This window comes from Tamandua tetradactyla, chromosome 2, assembly GCF_023851605.1.
Source record: "Tamandua tetradactyla isolate mTamTet1 chromosome 2, mTamTet1.pri, whole genome shotgun sequence".
NCBI lineage: Eukaryota > Metazoa > Chordata > Mammalia > Pilosa > Myrmecophagidae > Tamandua > Tamandua tetradactyla.
Window position 1 is genome coordinate 122865908 of NC_135328.1, and position 19347 is coordinate 122885254.

The 19347-nt window shown below is 36.7% G+C and overlaps 1 long non-coding RNA gene across 5 annotated transcripts in view; it reads right to left on the reverse strand.

Moving 5' to 3' along the window:
• LOC143673776 (uncharacterized) overlaps nt 1-19347 on the reverse strand; it is a 134934-nt gene that overhangs the window by 105821 nt on the left and 9766 nt on the right. For 2 of the 5 annotated variants that reach the window (XR_013170639.1, XR_013170638.1), the window contains exon 3: nt 14635-14774. This is a non-coding gene — a long non-coding RNA (uncharacterized LOC143673776). Of the gene's footprint in view, nt 1-10227; nt 10865-14634; nt 14775-19347 lie in introns of those variants that run through there. The other 3 variants (XR_013170635.1, XR_013170637.1, XR_013170636.1) reach the window with 3 other exon arrangements.

Genomic DNA, 19347 nt, shown 5'->3' on the forward strand with positions numbered 1-19347 from the left:
TTTAAAACGTAATTTTTTTATAGTCTGAAATGAATGCTGATTGGATTTTTGTGCTTTTGTTCCAGACTTATTGAAAGATAGAAGATACACTACACAGGAAAGATTTGACACCAATTCAATGTAGTAAACCACAGAAGGTATGGGTATTGCAACTGGAAACAACTTGATTCCAAATTAAACCAATTTTCACTTTTACTGACTTTAATCAGCTTCCTAAAACTAAAATAATCTCTAGGCAAAGATATATACTTTTATTGGCACAAAGATACAAAGGCAATTTCTATTATCAAAAGGTACTCAAAGTCCCTGGCTTCATGATAATCACCCCTCAGGAGTTGATAATAGTCACTCAATGGTTAAATTTTGGTTTGGGGGTACTTATAGCAAATCCTCACTAGATTTTAGAAGAAACCCATAGCTGTGGCAAAGAGAAGTCAAATTTTATCTCTGGCATAAAAATTTGATAAAAATTCATATAATCAAAATTTGAAGTCAGTTGTGCCTCTGATTTACTGAAGTGTAGCAGATCCCCAGTTGGAGGTAGTGTTGTATTCACCATGAGACTTGGGCACAATTAGACCCAACAAGAGACTTGTCTGGGCTCACTCCTAGGGGTCTATACACCTGTAAATCCATGGAGCTTGGTAGGAGTTTGGGGTCTTATTGATTATTCTAAGGAAGAAAAGGTTGGCATTCAGTTCTTTCTTAACTACCTTTCCAGAAAATAGAGAAGATGCAGGCTTGAGTTCCCTAGAAGCTGTGGCCAGGAGTCACCGAGCATGATAGTCATAGCAGTAGACATGAGGTAAAGGGGAACTCTAAGCCAAATTCTATTCGAGCTAACCTCAGAGAGCAATAACAGTTTTGGATAAACAAAACCAAAGTGAAGAGACTTAAATAAAAGCCAAATTCAGCATGGACTGAAAATGTGCTCAACATCACCCATCATCACACACAATGAGATAACACCACGCACACACACACAAATGAAGATGATTAGCATTCTTATCAGTGCTAGTGAAGATGTAGAGTAACTAGACTCTCATAAATTGCTGATGGGAGTGTAAAATAGTACAACCACTTTGGAAAACTATTAGGTAGTATTTACATGCATATATCCGTATCACATCCATATATCCATGCCCCAGAAATTCCATTCCTAGGTAACAGAAATAAGTGTATATGCCCACCAAAAGATATATTTTGCAAGAATCAATGGCAATACAGATACTGGCATTTGCATACAGTGGAATACTACATAGCCACAAAAAACATCAGCTGATAAATCGAGATGGATGAATCTCACAAACATAAAGCTGAGTGAAAAATTCAGATGCAAAAGTGTACATCTTATATTTATACGAAGTTTAAGAACAGGCAAAACGTATCTATGGCAATAGAAATCAGGGTCATGATTACCTTTAGGTGGGGTGAGGGGTTTAACTTAGGAGGGAGTATGAGAGAATCTTCTGGGGAACTGAAAATGTTTTATATTTTGCTCTGGGTGGTTGTTACACAATTATATACATATATGAAATTCATTGAGCTGTACACTTAGGATTTGTGCACTTTGCTGTATAGCTTGTAGTCTTTTCCTCAGACTGCCCTTTAGCTTAACTTTCATGTCCTCATGCCTTTACACTAGGATGAAGGATACATGGAGATCTTCAGTTAAAGCTCTGTAAGACATTGTGAGGCCAAGGGACCAGCAACTTTGGTGATAACAGAAGGTCGAACCATCAGCACACAAAGGGAGAGAGGATTCTCTATAAACAGCAGAGGCTTCACCTTTAGGCATGTACAGCTTTGGTTCCCTCATCACTACCACTACAGTGGCAGCACCTTTAGTTAGTCTGATTGTGGCATTGTTGGCATCAGCTGTTTTTGGTTTAGAACTGAAGATCACACCACAGGGTAGAAGGAGGAAAACGGAGACAACATCTTGGAGGCCAAGAGAAGCAGTTCATGGGGCCCACTCCCCACTTGCTTCTGGAGACTTCTGTCCCACAAGGAGATCAATACATTTATACTCTTGTTTTTGACTAAAGTTCTTTTTTCCCCCTTTAATCTAATCAGGAAATGTCTTTTTTAATCTAATCAGGAAATATCTTTTGCAAGAATTAGGTTTTTCTTTCTTCCTTTCTTTTTAAGTTGTTTATTTTTACAAATCCCACTAGAGTGCTGAACCACTAGAGATACAAAGAGAAACCAAATACTTGGAGAGTGGCTTCGTTATTCATAGAGGAATGGGAGAAGAAGCCATGAGGACATGGGAGCAATGAGATTCCCAATACGGAAGTAACATCAGGGAATACTGTGAACCAAAGCCTTCACCTCCACCTCCCTGCAAGGACAAGGCCTTTATCATTCACTAGATAACCAAGAGCAGCCCAAAGCACATGCCTTTGGCAAGCAAAGAGCCCTAACAGTAAAGAGAGAAGAGGAGCTAAACTACCAGTTCCCAGTTCATTATCCCAAGCTCCTTACTCAGAGGTACTACCTTTCTGAGGAGAAAGCGAGGGAGTAGTATGCCACACTAACGGGTGTCCTCCATCTGGAAACTTCAGGGTGGGGAATAAATATTCTCACTCAAAAGCTGTCCCATCTATCTAGCAGGGATGTGAGATTATTGAGTTTCCATAGAACAGACAGGGAAGTTGTTATGACCGTGGTCCATTTTAATTCCTATGATGGTGTGGCTTTACAAGTGTATTACACACCCTGAGTGCAGGCAATTTGGGGATAACATCTGGTACTCATCATCTTATGTCAGCGAGGCAACAGGAGAATGACACTATGTAAAAACCCTCATTGATATTTCTTTGTATGTTTATGAGGGGAAAAAAGGCAGCCTCAGTTTGGATTAGAACATAATTTCCGCAGTCCAGGATGTCTCCTGCCCCATGGAGCCTGGAAAAGGAATATTCCTTCTTTCTATGAGGTGGCCTTATGGATTAAGGCCCACAGAGGAGAAGGAAGTAAGTACTCATTGAGGAGGATTTTTCATCTGGACAGCCAGATCCTCCACAGAGAGGTCTGCCCTCCTTCTCTCATCTAAAATGGAAGCAGACACTGATTGTTGTCATCTGGTTAGGGCTTCATTTATATAGCAGGGGAAATCCAAATCGCCCAGAGAGGAACATGTCTTTATATAGAAAATAAGCTTAAAAGTTTAAGGTCATTTGAAACTGGAAGAAAACAAAACTTCCAGCAAGTGTTAAAGGTAAAGATAGAATTGGCACCATCATGCGAACAATGTGTGAAAGAGTACCAAATTTCAGGTACTTTAACTGTGTTTTGAGCATCTTATTTTAATGTTAACATTAACATTCTGAAAGCTGTGGAAATAATTACTAATGTTTTTAAGAATCCACATTTGCATCTGTAATAGTTCAAAATGTGACTTTTAACAGCTGCTGCATTGAGAGTCACTGCCCGGTCAACACCACCTTCATAAAACAGTATTCACCCCACAGATATACTTTAATGTTTTTTTAAGCTGAATTCCCAATATTCCATAAGCAACTATGCCATGAAATACAAATGGAGGGTTTCAAATCCATCACTGGACAGATAATCCGCTCAATCACTCTGCATCCATGAGAGAGCAGGGACGTGGTGGCGGTGGAATCAGAGGAGAAAGAGTTTTGAGTTACACAGAGAAGACATGAGTTGGGACACCACGGAGAGAGGGACAAGGACTGGAAAAGTGCTAGGTGCAACCTCAAGGAATTAGGAAAGGAGAAAACAAACAAACCACACTTCACAATTTTGCAAATGATCTAGACTTCTCCCACCAAATTGAGATAATTTATGAAATAATAATTCGATACTTAAGGCAGCTCTTTAAGTTTTACTTTACTCCTTGGCAGTTTCCTCTATGTTCTGGAGTAATGAACTAGTGAGACTCTGCAAGCAAAAATACATTCTTCATGAAACTAGAACATAAGATATTCTTTTTTATATCTGCATAATTTAAAAAAAATTTCTCCCTGCTGTGTTTAGTTACAGGCTTCTTTAACTGTCCTTAGTCTACAGAAAAGGTTGTATACCCTTCAGTCATTAGATACCTATTTTTCCCCTCTCTGCATCACTGACCAAGGCAATCAAACTTTTCAACTTCTTAACATCCATTTTAGATGTTCTTTTTATGACTCAGTTGACATGTTCATGGGAATAAGGAGTCTCACTATCAGTAACCAGCTTCTACTTTTGACATCTTCCAGTAGAAGAAATGAGTTGCTGTGTAGAAGTTCCCGTTCAGGTGGCCTTAACCTCAATTGTAAACATCTAGCCAAGTCTATAATGGGTAACTTTCTTTTCAAGAGATTAGAATGTTAATATATTAATGCTTGCTGCTGCCCAATTCTGCCTCTTAAAATGGCAGAAGACAATGACCTTCTGTTGCCGTAGGGATTTCGTAAGAGCTCTTATTGCCCAAGAATACCTTTTTCTTGTGTCTTAGGATTTCAAAAAAATATAAGAACACTACTCCTAAGAAGCTGTCATCAACATAAGGCTCTGAATGCAGCAGACTGAAAGGCAGACTTCTGCATGCAAGGTGGAAATCTACACTTTTGAAGGTAACGCAGTAAAGCTAATACTTAACTTTAGGTCTAGAGATGTTAGAAAGCCAAGTCTCTTCTTCCTAATTACCTTAAAGAACTTGCATATTTTTCATGGTGGGTTTCAAGGTACATCACCTAGGTACTTGAGAAAGGTTGACAGTCATGGGAGATAAAGTTTAGGGTCAAGTTGCAGTGATGGATGAGGTTCAAGAATATGATGGAGGGATCCTGACTCAATAATTGTTGATGCTACTAGAACTTGTTGGAAACCACAGGTTATCATGGATGGATTTTCAAACTGTGTATTTAAAGTAAAGGAAAAAAAGGGAAGAGAAACATACAGGGAGGCAGAATATAAGAAAATAAACAGGAAAAAAAAGAAAGAACAATTGAGTATTAACTGTAAAGTGAAGAGCAGGGATAGTTAAAATACTTCAATGTTAATTTTTAAATTTCAAGCCTTTAAGTACTAATTTAGGGTATAGCATATGAAAGAGTTGAGGCATAACTTTAAATTATGTAATCATACTTTGTCAAAAGCCCCAAATTAGTAACTTATCCCTAATTACACTGTATTGTATTAATAAATGTAGGTGCCAGATATTAAGGGAATTATTTTTTTATCATTGCACAACACTAACAAATATTTTAGCTCAATATTTCATTTTTTATATTTAACAGGTAGACCAATTTTAAGTTTTGTTTCTCTGGCCTGGGCTGTGAAAAGCCGCACTTCTTTGGGAAGAATTTTGCTCTACTTCAATATTATAAAGATGCCAAGACACAGCCTTAGTGAAAGCCACACTTACTCAGGTAAATTCAACAATTCATGTGCTGTCGGCTAAACAGTAAAATATTTATTCACCCATTCTGCTTACAAAGATTGTTAGATTTTATATGTCAGACTTTCATCTGACTCATTCTAAAATGAATGTGAAGTTTGGATGTCCATGTTATTCAGAATAATTTAAATATATTGACCTCTATGAGCATAAAGATGTATAGTGCTCTAAGTTCTTAGACATTCATTCATCCAGAAAGCCCAAGTAATATTTACAAACACAGGTAACTGCTATTCTGAAGCCAAGTAACTATGTCTTAAGGATGATTACTATTATTTTCTTGGGCATCTTATTTAGTAATAAGCCAATGACATCCTTTGTAATGAGAGCAAGATCATTATAGAGCTCAGCCCTGTATCTTTAATAAAGAGAATTACATTAGATCCTTTGTAAAAAAATTCTAAAAGGATCCATCTTTTATTATAAATGTTTTAGTAATTTTTATCTTTTTCAACTTTTTATTATGAGCATTTTGAAACATTAGAGAATTTGGAAGAAAAATGCAATGAGCACTCATATTATTCATTTACCTATCATCTAGATTCAACAATTGTTAATATTTGTCATGTAAGCTTGTGTGTTTGTATGCTTTGTGTGTGTGTTTGCATTTCATACCCGTTTGAAAATAAGTGGCAGATTTCATGGTATTCTCCCCTAAATATTTCAGCTACATCTCTTAAAATCAGCATTCTACTATTAAACCACAATCGTTATTAACATGTTTGAGAAAATTAACAATGATTCTATAGTATCTAATACCAAATCATGTTTAAATATTCTCATTTGCCCCCAAAATATATTTTAGAGCTGGTGGTTTTGTATAATGTTCCACATTCTGAATTTGTTTGTTTCTTCATAGTGTCATTTAACTTGCTCTTCTTTCCTGAGTATTTCTTGTGATCTGTAACTTGAGTCCTTTAGAGCCACCTTGCGTGCTTTGATCTGAGCCACAAGGACTTATGTTATTTGATCTGAGCCACATGGACTTATGTTAGCTTTTCTGTCATTTCATGTCTATAAAAACAGAGACTTATTCTTTATGAGACAGAGTGTTATACATTAAAATGAGTTCCTTTCTGATTTCATAAAACATAAGAGCCATTGAGATCTCTCACCTGGACCACTAGATTTCTGAGTAAAATATGTGGCACATATTTACCAGTTAAATCACACCATTTATATTCAACCTCTTGGCATGCTTGTAAGTTATCCAAAAAATTTTCATTTAGAACGTGATATACTACACTAAAAATTATTATTTTCCTGTCAATGTGCCATCTTTTTTTTTTCTCCTTAGGAGTATCTGTTTCATGATTTTTTATTTATTATATTCTCCCATACTGATAGTTAAAGTTGTCACAATCATCTAGACAACTGGTTATTTGCTTCTGGACAAATAATGGATTTTGTGAATACCTTAAAATGAATGCAGTTTATAACATAGCTAAATTATTTTGCATGCTAAGTGTGAGGGAAATCTGTATTTTATTTCTAGATCATACATGGGTAACATGAAGTAAAATAGTCTCTAAAGAATTGTGAAATTTTTAATTAACCCAAGGTATAAATATCTGTAAAACTAATGTTTGAAGGTTTCAGAATGATAGCAAATTTGACCAATTATAAATCCATTACAATTCCTGTTAGTTCTTTAAACTCTTCTTAAGATAAAAGTTGGATATTGCTGACATAATCTATTTACATACAATATGTTTTTTTCAAAATTAACCTTTAGACTGGATTCTGGGGGGTAATTAGCTTACATTGATAGCATACCTTTTTGATACAGAACAGTATTACTTCAATTACAAAAAGAAACAGTAAAATATGCAATCTTACTATATAGTATCCTGTATCTGAGAATCATTATATATAGCACAGAAGATGATTAAAGACAGAAAAGGAGATATTTCCATTCCTTTAATTAGCCATTAAACTGAGAATTAATGGTTAGAGAGCTGGTATGTCCTTGAGACATATAGGGCAGAGTAGGTTAATTGTCTGAAAATCAATTTATCTAAAGGTAATTTACCAATGATCAAGTGACCAAAAATTAATTTTAGCTGATACTCTGAATATACTTTCCCATTAGGAATAAATGATTCCTTTGTGCATTCAATCAACTTATCCATTCAATGGAATATTTACCGAGTGCCCAGTATGTCCAGGCATTTTCTGGGTATTGTGCCCGTAACAGGGAGCATAAACAATAAAAAATTGCTGCCTTCGTGGTACTTAGGGGAGACAGATGATGAACAAATGTCTATAAAAGAAAATGTCAGGTAGTGATAAGTGTTACAGAGTCCCGCCAGCACCCCCTTTCCTCCTTTCCTGAATCTACATCTGTGGTCTAGGTCTGGTACCCATCCTTTAAGCAGCAGCAAGAAAGGAGTGACAGTACTAAAGTCATATATGGACCCATGGTTTTTACCCTGGATGAGGAATGGGGGCCCCGTTTTAAACAGGTGGATCCAGTGAAACATCTGACAAAGTGACATTTGAACAGAGACCAGCAAACACTTGGAATGTGAGCCATGAGAATACCTGGAGGAAGAGAAGACCAGGCTGAAGGAATAGCAAACACAAAGAATTTGATGACAGACTCCTTAATAAATCAGGTTATAATAAAATGATTACACTAGAAGAAAACAGTCATTAGAACACTAGACGGTTATGTCCCAAATGGCTACAAATAAAAATTCCTTAAAATGTTCCCACAAATATACGCATTTAATATATTCAGGAAGACTGTCTTTTAAAATATGATTCTGATAAATGTGGTAAATTCAGCAAATTAGTTATCAGGCAAATAGATCCTTTGCTGACCTGGTTTATAAGAGGGACCTGGCTTTCAATTGATTTCTGGCCAGTTTATCTAGCACTATACCTGCTACTAGAATGGGTACCAAATAAATGTTTAGTGAAAGAATGATAGTTAGGAAAAAGATCTTATGTGAAACAAAATGTCAAGGATTGTATAGGATATTGTATCAGAACTTTAGGAACTTACCTAAAACTCAATTTGGGTTTGGGGGCCAATACGTCCTTCTGATATTTGACCCATCAGAAAACCATATGGAGTCCTTTTAACTGTTAAACCACAAAAGACCTTATCTCCGGCCCAGTCTATCTCCTTATTAATTCCTTTTCATCTCTGAAGCAGACTTCAGGAACTCGGTCTTCTTTCCTCTCCAGCAACTCAACCATCTTTTCTTTCCCTAGAGATTTTGCTCCCCATACCACTGAATAATCTCCCTAATTTCTCATTTTCTTCTGCATCTCAAGATACTCACATAGGTCCTTTTAATTTTAAGAATCTAGTTCCTGATCTCTGTAAAGAAACAGGATAATGAAATAGCTAATATGGCAGAAGTTGGAAAGGTTATAGAATTTTATATAATTATTAAATCACCTGTTCCTTGAATATTTTAAGGTGGTAGATAGATCTATTAAGGTGAGACTTTCTTTTGGACCTGTTCTCTCCCCTCCAAATCATATGAATCAGCTTTATCTCCTTGGGGTTGAGTAAAAAGCAAAGTTGTTATAACAGTTGGTTATTTAAACAAGTTGGTATTTATTTTAGCAAATATAAAGACAGTCGTAACAACAAGGCTTCAACAATCAGCAGAGATGGGTCCCAGCTTGTGGTGGCTCCAGAAAATGGTACAGGTCCCATCTTGTCCACCTTCTTCTTAGCTCTCCTGAATAATCACCAATGATGTAGGCCTGGTATCTATACCCTGAAGGACAGCCATGAGAGGAAGCATATAGAATGTAGTGCCCCTGGGAAGATCATATATGGTTCCATGCTTCCTACACTGGTGACTCCAATAATTTGCTTGGTTGGTATTGCAGAAAAGATGGCTTTTTCTCAAAATGAGAGCTTATCTATATTTTGCTCAATCTGGACACAGGATATAGTCAGTCTTCCAATTGAAAGTAAGCAAGGAAAGGTGATAGAATCATAGAACTTCAGGGAAAGTCTATGATTAGATGCCACTATTGGTAAAGTTTATGACAGGATGGCTGGCAAAACTGGTGGCATGAAAGGTGAGAATTTAAGATTTCCAACAATAGAGGAGCTTGGGACAGAATAACATGCTCCTGTCTTTACCTTCTGCTGAGACAGTCCTCTAATTTGGACTAAGAACAAGGACAATTTCCCTTTTACAAAGGCAGGACAGAGGTAGCTTCCTACTATTTAAAATGGCAGATGTTTGAAATACACCTTCCAGAAACACTTCACTCAGGTTTTGCCCTCTGCTTTTATTCTTGAGAGTGGTTTCACTAAAATATTCTTTCTTTCTAGCCTAATTTTTAGAAACAATCAAAGTAGAACAACACAAGCACTTTGACTCAAGTTGGTGTTTCACAGTTTCTAGGACCTCAGCAATGGAATCTTTTTATGGACCCTTGGGCCCCAGAAATATCACTGTTCATTTTCTTACTAATTCTGTGGGGTTCGATCACCACACTGAGTATCGGCATGTTTAGTATTATGAAGTCAATGTTCAAGGGAAAGACTTCAGTCACTAAGGGGGCAGTGGGTAGGGTGGAAAGAAGTGGAGGAGCAAAGCTAAGCCCATTCTCAGGACTGTTGATAAAGTAAGGAATTTTGTATCTGCACATGAGGATGGAGGGCAGAGGTCAGGAGCAAGATAGAAGTCTGTTGTGAAAACTGGGGCCCAAGGTCAGAGCTGGTCAACACTAGACACCCTTGTTACTAGAGTGCCTAAGTTGTTTTTTTTTTTTTAATTTATTTATTAATTAAAAAAATTTAACAAACGAAATAAAACATTAACATATATAATCAGTAATTCACAATATCATCACTTAGTTGCATATTCATTATTTCTTAGAATATTTGCATCAATTCAGAAAAAGAAATAGAAAAAGAAATAAAATGAAAACAGAAAAATAAAAAGATTATACCCTTACCCCTCGCTTTCACTGATCACTAGCATTTCAGACCAAATTTATTTTAACATTTGTTCCCCTTATTATTTATTTTTATTCCATATGTTCTACTCATCTGTTGACAAGGTAGATAAAAGGAGCATCAGACACAAGGTTTTCACAATCATACAGTCACATTGTGAAAGCTATATCATTATACAATCATCATCAAGAAACATGGCTACTGGAACACAGCTCTACATTTTCAGGCAGTTCCCTCCAGCCTCTCCATTACATCTTGAATAACAAGGTGATATCTACTTAATGCATAAGAATAACCTCCAGGATAACCTCTCGACTCTGGAATCTCTCAGCCATTGACACTTTGTCTCATTTCACTCTTCCCCCTTTTGGTCGAGAAGGTTTTTCTCAATCCCTTGATGCTGAGTCTCAGCTCATTCTAGGATTTCTGTCCCACATTGCCAGGAAGGTCCACACCCCTGGAAGTCATGTCCCACGTAGACAGGGGGAGAGTGGTGAGATTGCTTGCTGTGTTGGCTGGGGAGAGAGGTTGCATCTGAGCAGCAAAAGAGGTTCTCTTGGGGGTGAATCTTAGGCCTAAATTTTAAGTAGACTTGACCTATCCTTTGTGGGGTTAAGTTTCATATGAACAAACCCCAAGACTGGGGGCTCAGCCTATAGCTTTGTTTGTCCACACTCCTTGTGAGAATATCAAGAATTCAACTTGGAGAAGTTGAATTTCTCCCTGTTCTCACCATTCCCTGAAGGGGGCTTTGAGTGCCTAAGTTTTGAGACACAGCAACTTAAATTCCTTCTAATTAACAGTAGGTATGGTTCTTGGGACTGGGGTAAAGATAGGCCTTCTATTGGCGCAAGAGTTTCAACTGCAAGGAAAGGCAAGCTATAGGAAATCTGCAGAAGTCAGGCAAGAAGACTTGGCAAAAATACAAATACAGAAGTCAGTATCAAGGGAATTAGGCAACTGAGATTGGGGGCTGATAGGCTGTTCCTTCTTGCACATAGGAATGAAACAAGGAGAAAAGAAAAATCCGGAAATATTCACATTCACACCTGAGTGACAAGAGAAAGCAGGATGACTAAACTGAGCTGTTTTCATTCTGTCACTTGTTAATTTTAGAACTGAGTTTAAGGAATAATGAGACCATGTCTACAGGTCAGGACAACCTGGCTACCGCAATTAGACTCCCATGATCCTGAGTATTTGCTTGCACCTGCTGTCATGACATTCTGGGGTTGCCAGACTGCCTTCTTCACAGCCTTGGACTCAGGGCTCTGGCTCAGCTCTTATTGCTCTACCTTATTGCACTGATCTCATGCAGCAACTATGGGACTCTTGGATGTCAGTTTAGCCTGAGGCTGGGTCTTTAAACCTAAAGTATAAAAAAGGTGTTGAACTTGCAAATCTAAAGCCATAAATAAGGGCTGTAATGTCTTAGAGTGGAAACAGGAATTGAAACTCAACCGAAGCTACCAGGGCATCACAAAACCAAGAACACACAGAATTTAATTTTAGGCCCAGGGATTTTCCAAGACATATTTTCACTATTTCTTGGAGGGAGCTTCAATTTGCTTTCAAGTCCTTTTTTTATTCAGTCAAATAAAAGTCCAAGGAAATGTGAAAACACTAGCTGATCCCTCAAGTCACAATCACTAATCAAATGGACTCAAAGCAGCAGAAGTTCTGGGAATATCAGCAATGACCCCTCTGCCCTTGGGTGTTATCCTTCCCCTATAAAACTTTCAGTGGATCCCTCTTGCACTGGACTCTTTAGTCTCACCTTTAAAGTTCTCTGAGAATGAATTCCCTTCATATACCAAATACTCCAGCAAAACTTCATCACTGTTTTCCACACTTGCCCTGAAACTTTTCTATTTTCTGACTTTTCTCAAAGTTTACTTTCTATCAAATAACATTTTACTTTAGTTACATCCAAATATAATTATTTTTCAATGCTAGGTAAAATCTCCCTCTTCCACAATGCCTAGTTCTTAATGACACGGATCTCCCATCATGCCTGTATTTGGCTTATTTCATGTGCCTTTTTTATTTTTCTTGCTGTATAAATAAGTATATCTTGCCTCATCTTCCCTTGATTCACTGTAAATTCATTGATTACAGAGCTCTTATGATATTATTTGTACTGACCACAGGGTTCAATTTGAAAGGTGAATTAATCATATTCCTCAGTTCATGGCATACAATCATTATAGTTCTAGCAAAACCCTTAATGTAGATTTTAAACTCATTTCCCTTTCCCATTCCCTTCTCCCATTCCCTGCCCTCTGCATGGACAATGCCCTGAGTTTGATGTATAACATACGTTTATATATATATTCTTGTAAATATGGTTATATTTTAGTAGACCATATCTATGTCTTAATTTTTTTACTCAGCATTGTATTTTCAAGATCCTGTCGCTCTATGGACATCTGACTCACTACTTCAAGTTGCCACAGAATTTTCCATATTTTATTCATCCATTCCTCAAGCGATGAATAACAAAACTTCCTCTAATTCTTTGCTGCAACCAAAAACGCTTCAGTGAATACCTAATACATAACTCCTATGTTTGAAAATTTCTTGAGATCATATATTTCCAGTTAAAAGCTGGCTGGTTCATAGGGTACAACACATTTAATTTTGACTAAGTACTGAATTTGACTAGCTGCCAGTCTGCTTCTACTAGCAATGCAAGTGGGTTCCTGTTTTCCTACATCTTTACTAATACTTGGCCTTACCTGATTTCCTAATGTTTGCTAAACTAATGGATGTCTAGTTGTAACTTGTAAATTTAAATTGCTCTTTTCAGATTATTAATGAGTTTGAACATTTCTTCATATGCTGTTTGGCCATTTAGGTTTCCTCTTAAGTAAACTGCCTGTTTACATTATTTGTCCATTTTTCAGTTAGTTTTGCTGATTTTTAAAAAATTATTGATTGGCATATATTTCCCTATACACTCTAAATAAATATCAGTCAGCTTATTGGTTTTAATTTGCTCTGGTGTCCTGCAATGAGCAATCTTGATGGAATCAAATGATCAATTTGTCACATTCTTGCGAAATTCTAGCAAATGAATAGACACTCAGAGGACTACAGTCTTTTCTAAGCGTATCTAAAATTTATTAATATTTCTTCTATAATTTGCTTCAGCTAGGGGATTTTTATAGCAGAAAAGAAATGGACATCAAATAGAATTTAACAATAAACTGAGTTAGTTCCATTAAATAGTCTGGATTATATGAAATATAAAAAAATATATAGGAAAAGAACCAGATAAATAAGCATTGATTTACACACTCTACCTAGAGCCTTAAAGACCATGTCAAAAATGCAGCAGCCTTTTGTAAACACCACTTAACACACTGAACTTGGTCTATGGACCTTTCTTCTCTACAGAATCATGAACAAATGGAGGGAATGTATGTTTTTGAAGGAACAATGCACGTGACAAAAATTTTACTGTACTCCTTTTGACTTGTGCTACTCACTAATACAATAAATAAAATACTGAACAAGGAAAGAAGTGGTAGGGCTTTTCCCCTCAAGAATATTCACTTATATGAATAAATATTACATTAAAAACAAAACTGGAAGAGAGAATAGGGACTTTCTTTATATCATCTCTGTTATGGTTCTAGGCTTATTTTACTTAGTGGAATGATTCTTTTTTCTAAAGATATGTAACCACTCATTCCTCACCTCCTGTAATATCTTCAAACTACACCATATTTTAGCTACCATTTTAAAGTAACAGCAATAATATCCTACATTAATCACCATGAAATTAGCAGGGTGTCACAGACTTAGAAACTGACATGATCTTTCTTAAGGAAAAGTAATTAAAAGGTTGATAGAAAAAAAAGATAGATCCTCTCATAGTTATGAATATAAATTCACAGACATAAAAAACATTATTATGATGACACTGGTAAGTGCAAAAAAACTTTAAGAAAATGCTCTACAAGGTGGAAACTTGTGGGCTTTTAGATATTGAGAATCTATCTGTAAGGCTGAACTATACAAATAATTAACAGTAAGAAAAATAAAGCCCATGTTTTTCTACAAAAATTCAATGAATTATCGAAATTTGAGAAGGTGTTAACAGTTTTGAAAATATGAATTCTTTGGGTTTTGGATTTCCACTGAGCAAAAGCAGTGTGGGATATTTCACCTAGCCTGTCAAATAATTTCTGCATAATTTGGAAAGAACAGTTTCCCTGAAAGAGTTGCTTTATATTAAAAAAAAAAAAACACTATCCAGTTTAAAAATAAGCTCACTTACCTTTAACATGCTTTTCATGGATTCCTGTCTTAATTAATTCTTCAAGTTAATTTCATTTCATCCAAACATTGTCAATTCCAAGCTCATACCATCTTCTTCAAATATACTGCTGGATTTAGGGCAATGTGATGAAAATGATTCTTGTGAAGGAAGGATAATATTATACCTTTATTTGCTTTCAGAATAAACTACTCATCAAGTCTGCACATCCATCCTGTAATAACCACAGATTTTTATTTTACCCATGATTCATGATACCTAAGATGTCATTCATTATGGGAACATACTTGAAAAGTAAAACTTTGGAAACCATCTTTAAAAGTATACAGGCACACTTGGAAATTTGAACTTCAAAATTTCAAACTATGTCGATATAGCTTCTCTTGGAAACAATTTGCATTGCTTTAAGAATTTAAGCACTGAAAATGCAGGAAAAGTCAACAAAGATAAGGTGATTTGGATTAAAATAACTTAGGGAAAAGTCATCTTCAACAGAAATCATACAGAATTTTAGACTTGAAATGGACCTTATGGGACATGTAATATAACTGAGAACTGTTAGGGTAGCCATGATAAGGCTGAAAAAGACTTTCTAAAAATTTTTATTTAAAACAAAAGAAAGAAATGGCAATGATTTTCAAAGTATACTTCCACAAGTCGTTACAGAATAGATTTCAGAGTTTATTATGGGCTACCATTCCACTATTTAAAAATTTTCCTGCTAGCTGTTCCAGAACACTGGGGGCTAGAAAGAATAAATATTTTTTTCTTTTATTGTGGGAAATAATACATATGCAGAAAAGCAATAAATTTCAAAGCACATTGTAACAATTAGTTATAGAGCAGGTTTCAGAATGTGGTATGGGTTACAATTCCACAATTTTATGTTTTTACTTCTAGCTGCTCTAAGGTACTGGCAACTAAAAGAAACATCAATATAATGATTCAGCACTCATACTCATTTGTTAAACCCTACCTTCTCTGTAGAACTCCACCATCAACTTTGATCGTTCTCCCATTCTTTAGGGATATTTAGCTTTGCTCATTCTAACTTTTTCATGTTGGAAGGCACTGTTAATCTTATGGGATAGGGGTGTGGAACTAGCGAATGGTCTGAAGAGGCTGGCCCCTTGGCATTTCAGGATTTATCTGTCCAGGGATCCATCAGGAGATTGAGGGTTTCTGGAAAGTTACCTCAGCACATGGAACTACTGTGTCTTATATAACATGGAACTATCTTCTATAACACCCCAGGTGTTCTTTAGGATTAGCTGGAATGGTTTTGGTTGGGGTTTGGCAAATTACGATAGATAGCAATGTTTACCTGAAGATTGTGACCTTCAGAGTAGCCTCTTGAATCTATTTGAATTCTCTCTGCCACTGATACCTTATTTGTTACATTTCTTTCCCCCCTTTTGATCAGATCACATTGCTGATCCCACAGTGCCAGGGTCAAACTCATCCCTGGGAGTCATCTCCCATGTCGCCAGGGAGATTTTCCCCACTAGATGTTATGTCCCAATAATGGAGAGGGCAATGATTTCACTTGCAAAGTTGGACTTAGAGAGGCCACATCTGAGCAACAAAAGAGGTCCTCCAGAGGTAACTCTAAGGCATATGTATAGGTAGGCTAAGCTTCTTCGCTATATACATAAGCTTCACAAGAGCAAGCTGCAAGATCAAGGACTTGGCCTATGGATTTGGGTGTCCCTAATGTTTGACACAGTATCAGTGGTTTCTCCAGTGTTAAAGAGTAATAGTTGTATATTTTTTTCTCCATCCCTCAAAGGACTTTGCAAATACTTTTTGATTATCTGCTTAATATACTCCAGGATATATCCAGGCATTACATTAAATTATACAGGATTAAAGGCCCTCATTCTTATTCTGGGCTCCCTGTGTTTGGATTGTTTAAATGATCTATCCAGACACGTTGAGTTAGATTACGTTATACAGAAAATTTAGGTTCTAGACAAAATAAACCTTATTTCCTTTGGTCTCAAAGAGTAGATGAGGTTCTAAAATATAAACAATGTCTTCCTTACCCTTATATTCTGAATTCCCTTAATCCTAACCCGACTGGCTTTGTCCCTATGTTTAAATACCAGGTTATACAAATAAAAAACAGCCTCTCAAAATCCAGACATAATAGCTATCACTCTGAGCTGAATGTGACTATTATAAGAGCTTTCAATCTAGGCCCCTGTTTTCTTATAAGTATTTTATAAATGAGACAATACAACAATAGTTCTTAAGTAAAATCTGGCTAATTTTGCCTCATCCAATGTCCCACACGTTCATTCAGAATGTTGTATGCCACAACTTCACTCCTTTTTTAATAGCACAATATTCAATCATATGTATACACCATCATTCACCAGTTGAAAAAGAATTTTTACTTTAGAAATATTAAATATAATCCAGATATTTAATATCTCTATCCTGCTTGATGAAGGCTAATAAAATATTGTAAATCTACATTTTTAAAAAATTTTTCATATTATTCAAATGTAATGCCCATTACTTTAACTGTAATCTCTTGGGGAAGAACAAAATTTTTGCTATTAGCATGTAATGGTTTTCTGCAGTTTTTTTTAATTCATTATTATTTTTTATTTTTCCAGCTAGGCAAAAATCTTTCCATGAAACTTATATTAGCTAATTTTCTATATCACAACATTTTGGATAGATATGAGGTAAGGGATAAATGGATTAAGTCCAATATTGCTTGTCAATATCTTATCTGAAATCTTATTCCATTTTCGATTTAACTCTCAAAACTTATTTTTGTATTTTAAAATGTCACTTCAGGGGGCCTTCGAGGGAACATGGCAGAATAGGGTGCTCCAATACTCAGTCTTTCCATCAAAACAACCACTGAACAGGCAGGAAATGTTTGAAACCACAGTCTTCAGAAGAGGACTCCGTAGCATCCAGGAAAGAGCAGGAGGGAGAAATTGATCAATTATGGTAAAGAACTGTCAATTGTTCTCATCTGGCAGGTATCAGCAACCATCACCCACCATCTCACAGGCCACCTCAGGATCTAATCCCTGCCTAGCTCATTGGTGGCAAAAAGGAACATAAAAATCTTCTTTCCCAAGAATGGGGATGGGCACAGCTGATGGCTGAGCAGCTATTGTTTTAACCCTCCACAGATAGAGGTGGAGAGGGTAGAGATTTAAAGACACAGTGCTTCCTCAGAGCTGTAGGTGACAGCTGAAGGGCTGAATTTGCTCGAGAAGCCAGAAATGTTCAGCGTGGAGAGCCATCGTAGAAAGTTTTGGAACCCTTCCAGATCCCCTCCCCAGGGAACTCTGGAGCCAATCTGTGCCCCCCCTTAGTGGGTCCCTGGTGCTGTGTTGGCTGGGAAAACCTGAAGGGAAAGTCTTCTCAGGAGTCACCCTCCTTGCAGAATTTGCCCTCCAGGTAAAAACAGTGAGAGACAACCAAAGGATGTCAAGCAAAACTACAGAGGTGGACTGTCTGGGATAAAAGGCTGCTGGCCTCAAATACCTGGAAGAGGACGGTCTGTCTCCTGGGAAGCAGAGGGGACAACAAAACTTCCGTTAACAGGGAACTCCAAAACAACTAACAAGCAAAAGCCTAGGATAAGACAGATGCCCAGAAAGGCAGGGAAAACTCTGCACACTGCATTTGCCTTGGGCCAACCTTCCTGATAAGTGGGCTGAAGCTCAAGACAATCTCTTGATTTTACAAAACCAAGAAACAAATATTCCAGGGATTAAACCCCTAGAGTTAATATTTTTAAACATTAAAATGTACAGTGTACAACAAAAGAGTATAAAACAAACAAACAAGAAATGATGATCCATCCAAAGGAGTAGGATAAAGATACAGAAAACACCAGTGATGAAGATGAGAATGTAGACATACCAAAAAAGCCTTTAAAAAATTATGTTAAGAAAGTTCAAGGAGATAGGGTGGTGTGATGGTGGATCAGTGGCAAAATTCTTGCCTGCCATGCCGGAGACCAAGGTTCAATTCAATTCCCAGAGCCTGCCCATGCAAAACAAAAACAAACACACACACACACACACACACACAAACACAAACGAGGAGATAAAAGAAAGTACAGAGAAAGAATTAAAGATATCAGTAAAACAATGGGTGAACAAAGTAAGAAACACAGTAAAGGGACAGAATTTTTAAAGAAGAACCAAAAAGAATTACTGGAGTTGAAGACTAAAATAACTGAAATGAAAAATGTCCATGAGGGTTTCAAGAGCAGATTGGAGCTAGTAGAAGAATCAGTGAACTTGAAGCCAAGACACTTGAAGTGAGTTAGGCTGAGGAGCAGGAAGAAAAAAAGAAATATTAAAAGCAAATACAGCCTAAGACAGGGATGGGACACCATCAAGTGTGGCAATATATGCATTATGGGAATGCTAGAATGAGAAGAAAGGGAGAAAGGGGCAGAAGGAACAGTCAAAGAAATAATGACAGAGAACTTTCCAAACTTAGCAAAAGATGTGAATATGCACCTGAGAATCTCAGAAAACACCAAACAGGATAAACATGAAGAAAAATGTTCCTATCATATATTGATTACACTATAAAATGCAAAGGACAAGGAGAGAGTTCTGAAAACTGCAAGAGAAAAGCAACGTGTTACATATAAAGGAGTCCCAATTAGTTTGAGTACTGATTTCTCATCAGAAACCAAGAAGGCAAGAAGACAGTGGGCTGAAA